This window comes from Cupressus sempervirens, chromosome 11, assembly GCF_028749045.1.
Source record: "Cupressus sempervirens isolate cs-2001-9-10 chromosome 11, ASM2874904v1, whole genome shotgun sequence".
NCBI classification, from domain to species: domain Eukaryota; kingdom Viridiplantae; phylum Streptophyta; class Pinopsida; order Cupressales; family Cupressaceae; genus Cupressus; species Cupressus sempervirens.
Genome location: NC_143128.1, coordinates 810,210,015 through 810,230,317, shown reverse-complemented (window position 1 = coordinate 810,230,317; position 20,303 = coordinate 810,210,015).

Here is a 20,303-nt window from a genome sequence, read left to right as displayed (position 1 = left end):
ATGACAATTTTACTTTCTTAATAACATAATTGTACTAGGTAGCCTTTTTGGAATGACCTATTTCTTTTGGTCTCTTCTAATTTGATTTATTCTTCTTGTATTCATAGATCCATCCAAGTGCCCTAAAGCATGGGGGAGCACCTTTGGTTGCATGTTGTATCTCTACTGTAGAGCATGTTGTTGTATGTATCCAAAGAGCTTATCATGTTGTGTACATCAAAATATCATTGTAAAAATAATTAAGCTATTTTTGCATGTTGGAATTACTTGTTTTATGGATCAAATAGGTTCTTATGAATATTACAAGTGATCTTAGAAAGGAAAATCATGCATGGAACAAAAGGCAGTGTCCTTGTAGAATCACATAAAATAAAATGGTAGTGTAATGTATGTATAGGACTTAGAGTGAGAAACAACTATTATCAAAATATTTTGAAGTGCAACAAAAAAAATTGTGTGATAGCAAGTAATCTATTCTAGGTATTTCTTTGACCATATCACTACTATCAAATCATGACACATTAAACCTTGTCAATTTTCAAATTTGAATTTACTTTGTCATAGGGCTAGAGGACCCAGGAGTATTCTGAATATTATGTAAAGGTAAATGGAAAACAATCCCCTAATGCATATCCTCAAGGGGCTTCTTGTACAATATTTTAGCATCAAGTATTGTAATGACTTAAAATACTACCACTACTTTCTTTTCTATTGCTCCTTAATGATTTGATACTACTTTTTGAGCTAGAAAGTGTTGGTTGTTTGGAGCATGTGATTTGCATAAGTAGCTATGAAGATGCTTTAGAATTTATTTAGCCATTAAGCTTGAAGTTCAAGAAAAATGAATGATCTCGTGTAGGATGCCATCCATAAACTGAAATAGATCATTCTCTCTCCTATTTAAATGTGAAGCAAAGTCTTTTAAGTAGAATTACATGATGAATTATCCTAATTTTATTCTTTGATAGTTAAAGTTGGCTCATTTCTAAATAGTGCTTAACATAAAAGGTACTTTGACAGGTCCCTATCACAGTACATATTGATCATGGAACTGAAAAGCGTGACTTCATTAAGACTTTGGAGATGGTATGTTATATGCAATGGTATCACAAAACTTTTTCAAATTTAAAACATCTCTTAGTATCTAAATAAATGATTCAGTGGAACCTTATAGAAAGAAAGAAATCATACAGTAGCATGCTTGTGCTGTCACTTGTTCCATGGTGAGATCATTATAGTTGTTGCATTTTTTTCTTACAATGTAATTATGTCCATCATAACTTATGAAGGCTTTTGGAGGTATCAGAAATAAATCCTCATAGTACATTAAATGATTATCTCTATATGTGTAAAAACATTCATAGACATGTTGTTGTCTATGTGATTATTTATTAAGGTGTTGATTTTGTAATGGTGGACGGTTCACATCTATCTTTCAATGAGAATATTTCATATACTAAATACATAACAACCATGGCCCATGTAAAGAACATTACAATGGAAGCTGAACTAGGGTGACTATTAGCTATAGAAGATAATCTGATAGTTAACGAGTATGAGGCAAACCTTACAGATTTGATCTAGGAGAGATGATTCAAGTATTCATATTTTAATAATCCTTCACATAGCTTACTACTATGAAGAATCATGTAAGGCATGTTGGAATTGTTAATCGTTATGTTCGAATAGATTAAGTTATGCTCAGCCTCTAATTTCCTTCATGCATTTTAGGCTTTGTTAAAGACTTTTGTACATATTTTTGGTCACATATACCCAAAAAATTACTTTGGGCTCTTTAATAAGATAGTGTGGAAACTTCTATAATGTTTTTAATTTGAGTGGATTCCAAAAATAATTTAAATAAGTTTCTAATTTGTTTTATGTTTATGATTTTAATGATGCTACTCTAACTTTTAATTTGTTTTTTTCTTATTGTGATGTTATTTTTTATTATTTTTCCTTTTTTTGTTGTCAAAAGCTCAATAAATTCTTGAACAGTTTTGTAATTCAAAGTTGTGTGGTTTTGTATTTGACCAGGCTTTTTATGTTGTTCTGCAGAGCTAGGTTTCAAAAAAGTTCATCAACGGATGGTAAGAAGGAATTTTTTCCATTTATTGCATTGCACTTTGAAACCTATTGATCTATAGACCATTTCATTTGTTTCAGATTTTAGTTGTAATAAAGATTGGGGCTTTGTTAATCTATGTTGAAATGTGTACTAGATGATTATGTTGGATTGAAATGTTGAACACAATTTTGCAGTATGATTCTATTTCCAGTTGCAATAACTTTCTATATCACTTGGTGGTTTATTCAGTTTGTTGATGGTTTCTTTAAACCAGTATATGTGAGGTTGGGACTAAAAATATTTGGTATGCTTCTCAAATTCCTCTTCCCTAATTTTAGTTTTCAAGCTTGGACTTAATGAAAAAATTTGTTGCAAGTAATTTTGTATTGATTTTTATATGGTATGTGCTTTGTGCTTGCAATATAAATGTGTGTGGGTAGATATAGTTTCATAAATATACATATATATTAACATCTATTTATAATTAAGTTCAGTTTAGCTAGATGAACTATTGTGTGTAGTGAACCCTTCCTTGAGGCACTTCTCATCTACACACTATAGGAGCTGAAGATAAGCCCAACACTTCATCATCACCTACAAGAACACAAGTAACCGTCTATGAGAGTATGAAAGAAATGATCTTACTTGGTATCATGATCTATTTTAATATAATGTTCAAGGGAATGTGTCTATTTTGTCTATTTTGATTTCTATTTATTTGGTGTTTATTATTTGTGATCTTGGTTTCATCATGACAACATTGATGAGTGCATCCTGATTAGTCTCTAGGTTTGTGGTAAACATGTGTGAAAACCATGAGAGGTGCCTTTCATTAGCTACGCAAGTTGGGCTTATTTTAGTTGAAAGTGTGACACTAAAGAAGGATGTTGGGAATTAGTCCTCACATTTATATTAGGTTTTTAAGTACGGTTTAAATTATAAATATCACACGTACAATTTAGGATAATGTAAAATTCTTAGCTTCTTGTAGGCATTCTATAAAACAATTCACATGCCTTGCGTATGATTTGACATTTTTCATGCATCCTACACTCTCTCATCTGGCTGATGATGGATTATAGAGAGTGATCTAAAATGATGATCCATCATCAGCCAGATGAGAGAGTGCAGGATGCATGCAAAATGTCAAATCATACACAAGGCATGTGAATTGTTTTGTAGAATGCTTGAAAAATAAATTACACCATAATGATAGTTTTCTACCAGCATTGGTCAAAATTTTGAACAACGCTAGAAAGTTTTCTACCAGCATTGGTCAAAATTTTGACCAATGCCAGAAAATTTTATACCTTACATTGGTCAAAATTTTGACCAACCCCTGGTAGAAACAACATCAAGAGTTTTGGAAGTTTTGACCTATGTATTGATCAAAATTTTGACCAATGTGCGGTAGTTTTCCACCAAGCATTGGTCAAAATTTTGACCAATGTGTGGTAGTTTTCCACCAAGCATTGGTCAAAATTTTGACCAATTCTTGGTAGAAATAGTAGCCAATATTCTAAAAGTTTTCGACCAAAATATTGGTCAAAATTTTCACCAACCAGAAAGTTGGTGGAAATTTCAACAAGAAAAACTTCGACCAACTAGTTGGTCAAAATTTAGACCAACCTAGGTGAAAAGTTTGACCAATATTGGTTGAAAAATAGGGTCAAATGTACTAGCATGAGGATGCTTATTCATACCCAATTCCTTTTGATCTTGCTAAATTCCTCGTAAAACTAGATGAATTTGCACCACATGTCAGCATTGTGGATGTTGATAGTGATTCTTGTGACAACACTACTAAGGAACGGGGTGAGTCCAATCATACTGTAGTTATTGAATACCTTTGAAAAAATATAGATGACAATAAGGGTGGAGAATGGGTTCCCATCACTACTAGGAGTTCATGTTTATGAAAATCAAGTTCATGTTTATGAAAATCAAGTTCATGTTTATGAAAATCAGCTTGAAGTAGGAGAATCATCTAGGGTTAGGTTGGATGAGTCTCATTCAACTAGTGTCATCGAGTCTTTGATTAATTTCATTAGTGTATATGAGCAATGTTAGTATGCTAATAGAAACCAAATTTAAATAAAGCTTCTACAAACTAAACAAAATTCATAAACTTCAAGATAGACTAAGATGAGCTCTCAATTGAGAATATGAGCCATTAATGGGCTCTCTCAATAAGAAGCTCTCTTGTTGAGTGGCTTTGTCTAAATAGATAGGATGTATGCTCAAGCTTATGCTTCAAAAAGGGCTTCAAATGGAGTTGGAATTTGGGTGTGAGTGTATGGTTTTGATGTAAAATGGCTTCTTAAAATGGCATTATGACTTTACTTTATGGATTGTGTTGTTTTGCAAAGGAGAAGGATCCAATTTATAGGCAAGAGGCTTGAGGGTTTGAGGGCTAAGATGCAAGGACGGGGAAAAGCTCATGGAGGGCTCAGATTGCATGAGAGGAGAGCACATGGATTGTGCTTCCTTACAACCAATCAAGGAGTGACACATGTCATAGTGTGAGAGGGTGGAGGAAAGGGGAAGGGTGAGTCAACAAAGGAGGCTCAAGGGATAAAATCTTCATAAAGACCCTCATAATGGCTCGTAAGAGCAATAAAAGGGCTTTGGAAGAGTCATTTATGGCCTAGTGGGCTTCATAAAGTTTTATGGTTGGGATATTTTGAAGGAGATGAGAGGAATTTTGACTTGGGCTTGATTAGGAAGGTTTTAAGCTTGCTTAGGATTGTGCAAATGATTAGAGGATGGATTAGGATGGTTTAGGATTAGCTTAGGGATAGGCAAGTGGATGGAATTTAATGAGGGTGGGTGAAGGAGGAGATATTTGCTAACTTTGGCTTGGGTTAGTAAGTCTTAACCCATTTTTAGGGAATGTGACAAGGTTAGGAGGGGATTAGGATTAGGTTTAAAGAAATCTTCTAGAAGAGTCTAGACATTGGATGAGGATAAAGACTTTCTAGAATAGTCTAGAACTTCCTAGGATGAGGATGAAGACTTTCTAGAAGAGTCTAGAACTTCTTAGGATGAGGATAAATTAGATTTTTAGGAAATAAATAAAGTTTTATTTATTTCAAGGGTTTGGGTTGAGGAGATATTTATTAAAACTTTTTTAATAAACATGAGGATTAATATTTAATCTTAATTAAATATTTTGAGTTGGGATTAGGGGTAGGAAATGATGGGATTAGCCTTTAATCAAAATTAAAGAATGATTAGAAGATTTTGGAAGAGGTTAGTGGTCTTAAGGAAATTGGCCAAGTTTTGGGCAAAAAATAATTTTTTTATTTATTTTGGGTTTTTTGGTCAATTTATTAATTAAATAATTAATAAATAAGGAAATAATGTTTAAATAAGATTTAAACATTTTTGGGAGGGATTCCTTAATTAAATATTTTTAATTAAGATGAAGGGATTTAATGGCATAAAAATAAATTAATTAATTAATAAATGATGATGTCATCAAGAATTTTTCAGAAAATAAAAATACTTTATTTTCTAAAGGTTTTTAGGTGTCTACAATTAGAACTTAAAGGAATTTGAACACACCTATGGATGACACTTCTCTAGGTCTAAAATTACTTGGCCAAGCATTTAATGACTATACCATGAATGCCATCTAACCCACCACATCTTTTCACTCACCTATCTCGAGATCATAGACTGGAATTCCAATGCATCTAGTGAAGTCCCTACATTCCAAAATGATTATGCTCTCACCTTCTATCTAAATGTTGTTGAACCTGTAACATTCTTCATCAAAAAATAGAGTGTCAACATAACTAAAGCTGACATCAAATATCTTAGTCACACAATAAAATGAAAAATAAATAGAAGGTCGAATGGTGAAAACCACATTGTGGTAGTATTTGAACCTAAAATAGTCAAAATAAAATATGTATCCAGAGGTGAAAACCTCTTTGAGGTGCCTAAGGATGAGATATTTGATGCAATTCCTAGTGATTTTGAGGAGAGATAATTAGTGTTGATAGAGACAACACAACCAATCAACTTGGGAATAGAGGAATAACCTCACATAATACACCTTGCACAGTATTTATTGCCTTCTTTCAAGAGAAAAAGATAAATTTTGTTTGGACATACTCAGACATGCTAGGCTTGGATCTTGATCTCATAATGCATCATTTATCTATTGCACCAGGAGTAAAACCAGTCAAATAGAAGCTCAAGAAAATGCATCCTCATGTTGCATTACTTGCTAAATTTGAATTGGAAAAACTTCTAAAAGCTAGTTTCATCCACGCTATCCACTATCTTGAATGGATATCAAACATTTTTCTAGTTTCCAACCATGACAAGTCTATCCGAGTTTGTACAGATTTTTGAGATCTAAATTTAGCATGTCCAAAGGATGATTTTCCATTCCCCAATATTTATATGATAGTGGATATGACAACAGGATATGAAATGTACTCACTCATGGACAATTTTTCTAGTTATAATCAGATTAAAATTGTACCAAAAGACCAAGAAAAGACTACTTTCACTTGTGCATGGGGAACCTTCTATTGGAATGTGATGTCATTTGGTCTAAAAAATACTAGTGCCATGTATCAAAGAGAAGTTACAACAATATTCCATAATATGATGCATAAGATGATGGAGGACTATGTCGATGACACCTTGGTTAAAAGTACACAACACAACACTCATCTACGAGACTTGGGTCCTATCCTAGATCATATGGAGAAGTTTAGTCTCAAACTCAGCCCCAATAAATGTGCATTTGGTTTAACTTCTAGAAAACTACTTGGTTACATTGTCTCTACAAAAGGATTCAAGGTGGATCCAGAAAAGGTTCAAGAAATCATGGATATGCCTCCTCCCAATAATATCAATCAAATGAGGGGCTTACAAGGAAGACTTCAATCCATTCATAGATTCGTCTCATAGTTGGTGGATAGGTCACAACCTTTTACAAAGACTCTACATAAAGGTGTAAAATATAACTGGAAAAAAGATTGTCATCAGAGTTTAACACAAATAAAGAAATACTTGCTAATTCATTGATCCTGATGCCTCCTATCCATGGGAAGCCTCTCATTCTATACATCTCAGCAACAAAATTATCTCTTGGTATCCTGCTAGCTTAATAGGACAATGATAACAAGGAATGAGCTATATAATATCTCATTCATACATTGAGTTCCTATGAAATGAACTATAGCATTATTGAGAAATCTTTCTTAGTAGTTGTCTTTGCTTCTCAAAAGCTAAGACACTACATGCTCACTCACACTATGTGACTAGTTGCCAAAATTGATCCACTAAAATACTTACTCAATAAGGAAGCTCTAACAAGAAGGTTAGCCAAATAAGTCATGATATTGAGTGAATTTGATATCACATATGTTAAAAGGAAGGCTATCAAAGGACATGAAATTGCTGATCAATTAGCAGAAGCACTAATACAAAGTCTTCTTCTATTGAATATTGAATTTCCAATGAATCTATTTTAACGCTAACACATCAAATGTGGGTGATGTTCTTTCATGGTTCCTTCACACAATATGGATCTGATGTTGGGCTCTTATTCATAACACCATAGAAGTACTCATTTCCTAAAGTGTGCAAGATTCTATTTTCTTGTACAAAAAATATTGTGGAATATGAAGCCCTAATCAATGACATGAAGATTGCAGTCAAGTGGAGAGTTGATGAATTGAATGTCTTCATTGATTCATAGCTTGTTATCAACCAAGTGAATGATGTGTATTAGATGAAGGATGAGAAGTTGATACTATTGGAAATAATTGATTAATTGTGTATTGTCTTTGATGTTACACAAAATGTCATATCATTACTAGTCAGTGTATGTTGAGATCACTCGAGCAACAATGAAAATTCCCTATGTATATCAAGCATTCCAGAGTCTTCCTAGTTAAAAAGAAAGTGTCTATCAAGTTCACTTGGGAGACAAAGGAAATTTTGCAAAAGTTGAGTGTTAACCAAGCTCCCTCAGTTAATGAAGGAAATGTTGGATGGAACCAATGTTAATCAAGCTCACTCAGTTACCAAAGGAGCTTTGTGAATATGCAGTGTTAACCAAGTTCACTTGGTTAACACAAGAAAATTTCTTTGAGTTAGTATCTACCAAATAGGGTTGGCTAACAAAGGATTTTCTTATTTTGGCATGTTGAGTTCAATTGATTTTTTTGTTGGTTCTAGTTGATTGAGAAGATGAATATTAATTATTCTAAGTTGTATTCAAAATGACTTGACAATGTGTAAGATATAAATATAAGTTCAAGTTAAGGATTGAATGTGGTGGAACATAATAAAAAATTTGATGATGCTTTGAGGAAGTGAATTAGAAGGATAAGCAAAATATCCTTGTTGAGTTGCAAATATACATTCGATCAGGAAGGGTCAAGTATACAAGCTTGAATTGAGATCTATAAACAACAATATAGTTGCATTATAAATTAGGTCATCTCATTTTTATTCTCTAACCATTGTAGCAGTGATCTAAATCTCTTAACTAAGTTGGATTAACAGCTATTTGTAAATCCTCTAACAAGGTGGCATTTCTAGATTGAGTTGTCTAAAGACCTCTAACAAGGCCACTCCTAATAGGGTGATTAAATCCTCTAACAAGATCACACCTAACAATGTGTTTTGCAACCTTTAACACAAGTGGCTCCTAAAAAGGCTCACTTTAGAAGAGTGAAAATCAATAACTAGTTGCAATTGGTGGTTTTTCCCAAATAGGGTTTCCACATCAAATCTTGGTGTCAATTGTGTTCATGCTATTTCTTTTATGTTTAAAGTAAGATTAATCATAGATAATATATTAATATTTTTATGATAAGCATTTTCCAAGCTATTTTAGTGTTTACTAAGTTACAACATTTGCTTGTGTAAACTGAGTGCCTATGTGTTTGCCAAGTAACAACAGAATAAAGTTTAAATAGAGTTTTGATTTGAATTGACATCTAAGGGATCTCAGATTTATTTTTGTGGTAACTAATTCACCCCTCCACTCTTAGTTACTCCTCTCATATTTCCAATAGACACCCTATAAGTGAATGCTGGATGATTGGAAGAAATACTTTGCCCATATCACTTTTCAGTAAATTCCTCGAGTGGACAATAAACCAGTTGATGCAATGGCTACTCTTGCTTCCATGTTACAGATACAAGAGAATGATTTTTTACAAAAGTTCCTAGTGGAGACATTACTTTACCACTCCCATAATTCCCCTAAATCTTAGATGATTTGTTCAATTTTAGGACACAATTCATCCCGCTACCATCATATCTACTCTTACCTATGTGATAAAACAATTCTGAACAATCTAACTTGGAATGAAAATGTCACTTTATTTATAATGCTTTTTGGTATGGCATTATTGTTGATGACTTTTTTAGGAGAGGTCTTGATGGAACACTCCTTAGGTGTCTAGAACACAATGAGTCCAAATGTGCATTAATTGATGTAGATGAGGGCATTTGTGGATCTCACTCTAATGGCTTGATGCTAGCTCATAAACTTATCAGAGTTGGTTACTATCAACAGAATATGGAGCAAGAGGCAATCAAATAAGCCAAGTCTTATAAAGAATGCCAACTCCATGGAAATCTAATTCACACTCCAGCTAGGGAGCTAATTCCATCTATCACACTATGGCCATTTCAACAATGGGCCTTTGATCCAGTGGGTTAGATTCATTAGTCTTCTTCAAATGGACATAAGTTCATTATTATAGCTACAAACTAATTCACTAAATGGGTAGAGACAATCCCTCTCTCTACAGAAAATGGAAACATTATAGCTCTATTCATTATGGATTACATCATATGTAGGTATGGTGTACCATCCTCCATCATTACTTACAATGGGGAACAATTTAAAAACAAGGATCTTAAAGAGTTCTATAAAAAGTTCAGAAGCATGCAACATTGGTCTTCTATTTATTACCCCCAGGGTAATTGTTAAGCAAAAGCATCCAAAAAGGCTATCCTTAATATCTTACATCACATAATTAATAGATTTGGAAGGGCTGGCATCTTTAGATTAATCTGGCTTTAGGGGCTTATAGAACAAGTCTCAAAACTCCAATGGGTATAATTCCCTTTGCTTTGGTATATGGAGTGGATGTTGTGCTTCCAATTGAGGTTGAGATTCCTACTTTGAGAATCTCCATGAATGGCCTCATTACTAATGACGACTACAAAATATCTCCACTTCAAGAGCTAGAATTGTTAGATGAATGTCAACAAGTGGTGTGTGATCATCCTCAAGGTTATCAACAACATATGTCTAGAAGCTATAGCAAGAAAGTTAAGCCACATGACTTCCAACTAGGTGATCTCGTCCTGAGAGAGAACCCTAAGAATCAACATCAATAGGTACAAAAAGGGAAGTTCAAACCAAAATGGCTTGGTCCATACATAGTTACTATAGTGCTTGGATTTGGTGCTTACCAACTTTCAACAACCGAGGGAGAGGTGCTCAAGGAGCCCATCAACACTCTCGATCTGAAGTAGTTCTATAGCTGACATGCTCTTAAAAGCTCTTTGTACATACTTAAAAGTCCTAAAAAAAATCATTATCTTGGTGAAAACCTAGCAACAGGTGCCTTGGTAATTCCAAAAAAAGAGAAAAAGAACAAAAAAATTGAAAAACAAAAAAGGTGTCATTGATGAAAACTTGGCAAACAAGCATCATGATAGTGAAAAAAGAATCTTTGCCAAGAAGGTGAAAACCTAGTAAACAATCTTGTTTCAAATGCTACATCTTGCAGCGCATATTTTGGCTCTTGTATAGTTTCTTTCCTACTTTAGTTTGTTTCTTTCACTCATGCATCCATGGATTGAATCTTGTCATAGTCTCAAGGCAAACACCCTATAGTGTCATATGAATCTCTTTTGTGTTAGTCGCCAGTTGTTCTAACTATGTCTACCTATTGTCACTTAGTTTCTTCCTAAGGTTCTTCTCACTAAAGATTCCTCTTTGACATTAGTCACCAATTGTTCTAACTAATTTTGTCTACAGTCATCACCTTACTGAAGAGATTTCTTGCATATATGTTCTAAACATTAACACTTGGCATCAATCTTGTAACACAAACAATGAAATGAAGACATTCATACTGGTTAAAAAATTTTGCTAAGCTTTTCTTTGTTTGTCTTTCTTTTGCTTTATTATTTCCCCTTGAGCAACTTGATGATGTCTCTTTTGACAAGAGAAGCGAGGACTCGGGGCATGATCTTTTCTTTGCTTCCTATTTGTTAGTCTAGTTCAAATGATCCAAAACATCTATATAGAAGGGGTGTCCACTATAAGAGCCTCTATCTCATGTTGGATGGCCTTGTGTACCTCGACTTATTTTATATGGACTCTTCACTAATGTTGGTTCTTTTCCTTGCTTGTTTGAGTAAATTCTATATGCTACAATAAATGTTGATACTCGTCATACTAAGTGAACGTAAGGGTCATTGGGAGTATACTTAGAACACTTTTATCTTAGGTTATGAATGCAAGGGTCATTGCAAATAGAATACTTACTAATTACCTAGCATAAGAATAATCTCTTAAGTGTCTGGTGTGTCTATACACAAGAAACATTCTATTCATCCTAGCATTTGTGCTTTGATGCTTATGTTCACCTGCTATATTAAAAGGGACAAATTTTCTAGTCATTCTAGTTTCTTGTGCCTCAAATGCTTACATTTAATCCTAACAAAACTAACAAATGTGTCATATTCATATTCTCCTAATTGCAATGTTAGTGAGAATTGTATGACATTTTTGGGTTTAGCTAAACACTTAGTGATGATAATTTTGCACGTTTAGTAACCAGACCTAAGGTTGCATCTAGCATAGGGCTACATTGCATACTTCACTTGCATAAGCATGTGGTTTGATCATTTCTTTACTTGCATCCTTCATTATGAGGGGTTTTTGGTTTCTTTAAAGTATCACATTTCTTCATGACTACACAAGTTTTTAGTTCTTTGGTTCATCCTCTTAATCTTCACGGGATACCTATCATTATCAAAAAAATTGCAACCTTCATGAGATGTTAGATCATTCACATTTTGCATTTCACATATATAATTTCATGTTCATCTCATCTACACTACATTCATGTATCATTTCACCAATTTGGATTTATAATCATATCATAAACATCTCATGTATGATAAACTATAATGGAAAAATTTGACACATGTAAAGATACTCAAATCAAAAGATCTCATTTATATATGGAGTCAAGTGTATATCAGTACAAAAATAAGTGCTACTCGAGCATAGTCAATCTCAAAATGATACAAAATGATGCTGGCACATCAATTGCAACATAGACAGAACAAAATCAAAAGAGAGAATATAAATATTCCCTTCTCCCTCATCCCCAGGTGGAGGAGGAGGACGAGGGGGTTATTCGGTCTCATTGGCTACCATACGCCGTCTGATGCTCTTGCATACTCTAAGAATTTGGGCATCTACTCTGACACCTTAGGCACCATCATGATGTATCTTGCATAGTATTATGCTACATAGGAACTTTGTAGTTGAGTCTCCTCTTGTTGTTTCTCTAGCTCTCTCAAAAGATCCTAGATCTCCTGCTCTTAGTCCCCTAGGTGAATATCTCACACTATCAACTATATGTGCATCTCACCTAGTTGTTGTTGTGCTGCTCTCAAATGTCTCATGTCCTCCTTAGAGCATCTTGACATATATTAAGAGTAGGTTAATCCTACATCTCCTAATCACTGTAATACCCCAAAATTGGCTCGTTGCCATTATACCAGTTCTAGTCTATTTTCATCAATTCTAAGACCTATTCTAATAAGCAATTCTCATTTTGCTATTCACTACTTGACTTAATTGTCAAATGCAGAAAACCCTAATCTGCATTCATCATACTCATTATTTAATCTCTATAGTATGCACTCATATTAGCCATGTTAAACCTATTTGATTGCAATTTAATTTAATCTAAAGTGTTCCTACTTTATTAAATAAAATTATCTCCTAAGGCTAATGTGCTACGGGATTAAATTTATTTAATTTAATACATATGCCTATTCTAATTAATTAAACAAAATTATTTAATTAAATGGAGAAGCTACTTCCAAATTAATTAAACAAAGTCATTTAATTAAATGGGAAGTTATTCCTAAATTAATTAAATGAACTTATTTAATTAAATAAGAAAAGTGTCTCTAATTAATTAAATAGAATTATTTAATTAAATAGAAAAAGGTAATTATGAGAAAATATCTCATTTTATTAAATTAAATATCTCTCCTAATTTTATCTTTAGTTCAAGAATGGAAATTCCCAATTCATTGTTGATCAAATTAGAAGTGACCTAGATCACTTGCTCTTACACTGAAGTCTGTCTGAGCTGACTGACTATTACACTCAGATCTGAGCCAGTTAACTCCCTCTAATTTGGGAATCTTCCATCTTAACTAAACCTCATCTTCAATCCTGACTATCGATCCAAGTTGATATCACTCATTGATGGATTCCAGGAAAGTCTATTTAAGAGACCCTCATTTCCTCATTGGAGAGGTTGAATTCTTATGCTATCAAATTGCTGCTAAATTGCATACTCATTTTCTTATTATTGTCATAGCTTAATATCATTTAGATTAATTGTTCTATCTCATTTGGATTTAATGTGCATATTTATAATCTAGTTTATTTTATTCGTTCTTATATTAATTCTTGCATAACATATAGGTTAATCTACATAATCATATAGTTGCATTTAAATCCTTCATTCTTAAAGAGTCTGGTGTCTTGGGTAAAAAATACCATGTTTATTCTAGGATGACTTTGCAGGTAATGACCACGTTGAAGTGTCTGTGAGGTTTAGAGGCCCACAATTCATAGGTACATTTTTGGCGCCCACCGTGGGGCCGAGAAAATCAATTTCTTAGGCCTCCTCTGTATTTTTAAATCATTTTTGTGTTCTCTATCTGTACGATTCTGTACAAGTACTGAATCTTTGCACAAGAGTATTCATTTTCACATGAGGATTCTAAATCTTCGTGTGAAGATTCTCTGCGTGTTGCGCGAGAAAGTGCTCAAGCATGTGAACCTTTGCACGATACCTATTTTCTTTGCGCAGGCCGCAAAAGAATTTCATTCAGGCTAGAAAATAATTTTGCAGGGCTCTATCAGAGATCTCATGCGAGATCTTGTAATAGCAACTTTAATTTTTGAGCATTTTTCGATCTTCAAATTATCTAGTTTCATTAATGTGATTGTCTTAATTTGTTCTCTAGTTTTTGCTGCAGCCTAACTATTGTTTGCAAGACATTTGCCAAAGATTACTTCTAAAATCCACTTAAACATGGATTAACAGTTTTTTTGCAGGACGATTGTTGAAGATACTCTTGTCAAAGATCAAATTTAAAACCCACAAAATAGTGTGTCTATTTTTCTTATTTTTCAAACTAGTCTAATTAGGGGCTTGTGAACTTCCTAGGGTGCAAGACAGAAGAATAGGGGATTATGCTCTTCACCACTTGGAGGTCATGACCAAGGGTGAATCAAAAACCTAGATGCTTCTGAAAGATGGCATTCCAAAGAAGGCAAGCAGCTTGGTGGTTATCCAACGCTTATTCTCTTCTATGATAAGATGATGATTTCCTTTAAAGGAATCAAAATCTTTAAGGAAGAATGAGTTTGGATTGATTAAGCCAAGTGGGTAATTAATCTGTTTTGAATGTTTGGGTGAGGAAATAAGGTAGAGGATTATGCTCTTTCCCCTTGAGGGAAATCAAAAACTCTGACCCTTAAATCTAGACCACCATTCTGTGTCAATCCTTTGGAGGGCCTACCAAAGTGATCCAACCTCTGGGAATGACCCAAGTGAGCACACTCCTTTCATCAAAGATTCCAACTCACTATAATCAAGATACTTTGTAGAGCAAAAGACTCCAAATCTAGATTAATTTCTTCCCCTTGATTCTTGATATCACATATCAAGGGGAAGCTCTGTTTGTGCACTGCTTGGCACTGGCCCCTGGCTTGCTAAGCAATTAGTGTGCACTTTCAGATGCTGGTGTAGGCTGTTGGTCTCAACTCTACTTGTGGAGCCACTGAGAATTAATATGAATGGAATCTAAGTAAAAACTTCTTAGTTAGAAGCCACCTAGTTCACCTCTGAAAGGAGGCATAATATTTGTGCGAGGGGGAAGAGTCTCTCCTGTAGAACTCACCATAGGCATGCTACTAGACATTTGAAGGTGGTATACACACTCATCCCCTACCACAAGGGCACTCGTTCAACGTATACTATTGATTCCTTTGAATATACCAAAAACATGGGCACCCTCTAGGGGGTGATACAACTATGTGAGGTACATACACATGCATAAGATGTGGGACAAAGGTTTTGCGTTCTCTACCAATTTTTCTTTCTAGGGATAAAGCATTTTTATTATCGAGTCATCAACAAAGTTCAAACAATTTTACAACAAACAAAGGTCAAGACTCCCCTATCTTGTCGAGTTGCTTTTCCCTTGGCAGGACTGTTTTTGACTACTGCTTGCTTCCTGTGTCTTGTGAGAAACACTTTGTCTTACTTGAATCCCAAAGTCACTTTATAAACTTGAAAATTAACCTTGCAATCTACCTGTTATTTGTCAAAACTTACCAACAATCTATTTGGATAGTCTAAAATTATCAAAATCTCTTCGAAATTAGTCGTTGTTGTAAAAATTGTCTGCCTTCTCATGTGAAAATTTTTTAGTCAAACGTGAAATCATTTTTTGTCTCATGCAAAATCATTTTGTTCTTGCACGAAATCATTTTGTCCTTGCATGATTCCCAAGTCCTCGCGCAGTCCGTGAAACTTTCTCACGCAAAATTAAAACACAGTCAATGACTTTCGCGTGGCCCAGAATATAGTCTCACACTATCCAGAATACTTCCTCATGTGGCCTATAAAGGTTTCTCACGCAAGAATTTTTGTTAGCATTACCACTTTTGGTCTGTTTTAACTATCTATGGCCTACACACTACCTTTTTCTGCATCCGTTTATCACTCTCTGTCTGCGAACAATCCTAAAATAGTGACACTTTGCTTAGCTAAAAACTTGTGTCTCGTACTTTGACTAGTATCATCTCTTAAGTTACCTTTTGTGTTTATCTCTTAATGCTTGTCATACCTTGTGTCACATTGGTCATAATCTTTGGCTGTTCTAGCCTTTAAATCAGACCATTTGTGCCTTGGTGGACAACATTCTTTCTATTATCTTGTCCTTTTTGAGACTTAGTCTTGGTGCAGTCCTTGTCTAGGTTCTTGCTTCTTGTTCTTGTCTATGACTATCGCAACCAGAAGCGGCAATGTATTTTATCCTCTTAGACTTAGACGTGGTCATGCTAGGGGTTGTAATTGTGGCATATGTTGCTTACCTTTTGTTACACAATCTGTATCTAGTTCGGCTAGTGAGGCATCTTCACAATACCCCTCACATGCCAGGTCACCTCAAATTTAGCAAACATTTTCCATAAACTTGCAACAAATTAGGAATCCTTTGTACCAAGAGGATACTGAGATAGGTAGAGGTCCTACATTACCAAACACAATGTCTAATTCCTTTTTTAGAGGACCTTTTGAAACACAACACACTGAGACTGAACACATTCCTATAATGACTAATTGTGAACCTGAACATGGTAGTTATAGTCGACATCAAGAACCACCTAGGAATGACAAAGAGAAAGAGAAAGACCATGACACTGATGAGGAATAGGAAGAAGTATAAATACTCCCTGAAAACATAGCAAAATTTTGAAGTGACAAAAACTTTCAAAAGGTCATGGGAATCCTACTCAATGAAGAGAAAGAAAAGTACTTTCTCAAACTTTCCCAAGAGGGAGCAAAGTTACCCTCTCATTTCAATGTGGAAACCATTATCACACCTAAAGAGGAAACTAAGACTTCTAAAATCCAAAACAATTGAAAATTATGCAAGACCAATTGGCTCAAATGATGCATGAGAAAGAGAAACCCACAAAGACATACACATTGGATGCTCTTTGTCCATTTCCATTTGACAAAAGCATAAACATGCTGCCTTTCCCATGAGGCATAGAGCTACCCAAATATGACAAGTACTTTGGTACTAATGATCCCCAAGATCACTTGCAGGAATTTGGTACTTTGTCTATGGAGTTTATACACGATCAAACATACCTCATGTGTTTATTCCCTAGAAGCCTAGGTGGTCAAGCTTTGGAGTGGTTCTCACATTTACCTCCTAGTATCAAGACGTTTGATGAAATTGCCAATCTATTTGTTCAGCAATATTCTCATAACATAAAACACCCTATCAATATTCAAGATCTATGCAACCTTAAATAGAAAGCAAGAGAAATTTTTCTCACATTCCTCCAACAGTGGAGACAACTATACACTAAGTATTCCTACAGAATTCTAGGAATAGAGAAGCTTGACATTTTCACTGATAACCTCCTAGCTGATTTCAGATATAGAGTCCAACTTCAAGGTCCACATACCTTTGAAGACATGATTACATAGGCTATCCCTATCAAGGAATTTATGGTTAAGAAAGGTGAACTCACTCTTTAGAGGGACATAAAACAAGGTTCCACTTCCAACAAGGAAAAAACCAAACATGTCAACAAGAACCAAGAAATTGTACATGATGGAGTCATTGAAAATGTCACAACCAAACCTACTAAAGCAGCATTTAATCTCATAGACGGTCTCAAAGTGGCCAAAAATGCTGAGAAACCTCCCCTTGACAACAAAACATATGGGAACAAACCAAGTAAACCATGGACAATACACCCCAAGCAAGAGTATACACCCTTGGGAGAACCTTTGGATGTGGTTTACAAAACATTGCTACAACATAAGCTTATCTCACCAATGGATAACCCTCATCCCGATGATCCACAACCATGTCCACCATGGTGGAATGAGACCTCATTCTATGAGTATCACCAAAACAAGGGACACAAAACAAGGAACTATATAAACTTATGCCATAAAGTCTAGGACATGATTGATGCTAGTGATCTTGTGGTAGATGGACATAACAAAAACTCAAATCACAAGGCTTTCAAAGAATCTTTCCCAACTTATGAAAAAGGAGAGACTTCGAAACCACAACCCTACAACAAGGTCAACTATACATATTCCAATGATGACAATGTCATTAACATGATTGAACCTATGGATTCTGAATATTGTGACGTTATTACCATTAAGGGCAAGCAAGATAACAACAAACCCAAGACACCATTTGTCTTGAGGGGGCCTACTTCCAATGTAATGGATAATATGACTTCACAACATTGTGCTAATGCTATCACTTGTTCTCATGCAAAGTTGGTGCTCAAAGGCCCTGCACCTCCTACTTTAGATCTTGAACAACACAAAGACAAAGCCCTTGCTGGACCATTTGGAAAAGGTGCAAAACTCACAACAAACTTGATAGCAGCCAGTTATAGTGTTCTCGATCAATAGAAATGAACTAATGCTTAGATTCCATCTTTGAGCTACTTAAAATCTCACTTGCTCATAGGCAGATTCTAGATAAAGCCCTAGCCGAGGCCAATGTTCCTCAAGATCTTGATCTTGAGAAATTCCAATCTGTGGTAGGTCACCTGACCTCACCTTATCTTATGACCTTCTTTGAGGAGGATGATAACTTGCTAAGTCACCCACACAATAAACCTCTACACATTGAGGTTATGATCCATCAGACACATATTTTTAAGGTACTCATTGATAACGGTGCTTGCCTAAATATTGTCTCTGCTACTCTGCATAGAAAATTGAATTATTCTGAGGACTCTATTGATCCTCGATGAAAGATCACTATCAAAGCATATGACGAAGTGGAACAAAAGTCTCTAGGTCTTGTGGTTTTACCAATTTGTGTTGGCCCTATCGAAAGGGATGTCACTTGTCAGGTGCTTGAAATTCCCTTGGCCTACAATATTCTATTAGGACTACCATGGATACATGAGATGCGCACTGTGCCATCCACATACCACCAATGCATCAAGTTCCCATTTCATGGCTCCGAAGTTACCATTCCTACCACTACTAGCTACACCTACAATATGCTCAAAGTTGCTAAAAATTTCATCCCTGCTAACCATGAGTCCACTAATTATCATGATAATAATCTAAAAAAAATTGAACAATCATTCAAACTAAAAGAAACTGGCATGGGAGAGTATCACATTGAACTAGTGCTCTCATTAACATCTCTCCCAGAGTCTCCTCGACATTATGGGAGACCTTTAGAGGCAAAGATGTCGTTTGTGCTAACACCTTAGACAAAGTATAATGGCACTTTTGTCAAGGCTACAGTGCCCTTAAAAGATGAAAGTGAAAATAGAGCCATTTTTGCATGGCTTTATAGAGAAGAGGCTCCAGTAGATGTAATAGAGAAAGCTCGAAAAATCACTCCTAATAAATATGGGCTCGGTCTTAAGCTTATGAAGTGCTTTGGTTACAAGGGAACTAGCCCTATTGGGTGTAATAACAATGGCCTAATTGATCCTATCAGAGCAAGAGCTCAAAGCAATTGTGATACAACTGGCCTAGGATTTAAGAAGGTTCCTTTTCATTTGGGACCAAATAAATTCATACCAACACCTAAGAGTTCATCTAAAAATGAGTCACAAGCTGAGTCTAATACTCAAGAGGAAGAATCTGATGATGAGGATTCTTATCCTCATCCTATCCCTTATGATCTTGCTAAATTCTTTGCTGAGCTAGATGACTTTGTCCCATGTGTTAGCACTGTGGATGACACTAGTGACTCTTTTGAGGATAATACTGAGCAACCCAAATATCATTCAGAAAAGAAAGAATCTACTCAGTCATTCTGTGTTGAGTATTTGTGTAAGAACCCAGAGGATGAAGGTGACTATGTCCCTATCACTGTTGGGGAGTTCTATAATCTCTCACCATGTAGCACTGATTCTAAGGAATATGAGTTTGACTCTCTTTCAGAAGTGACTATTGATAAAGACATTGACCAAGTGCATGTCTATGAAAACCAAATTGAAGTGGGTGAAATGTCTAGGGTTAGGTCACATGGGTCGAATCCAACTAGTGTTCTAGAGTTGTCAATTACTAACATTTATACTTCGAGGCATTTGAACACACTTGTGAATGAGGTCACCGTAGGTCTTGAATTGCTAGTCCAAGCACTTAATGACTATACTATGAACACA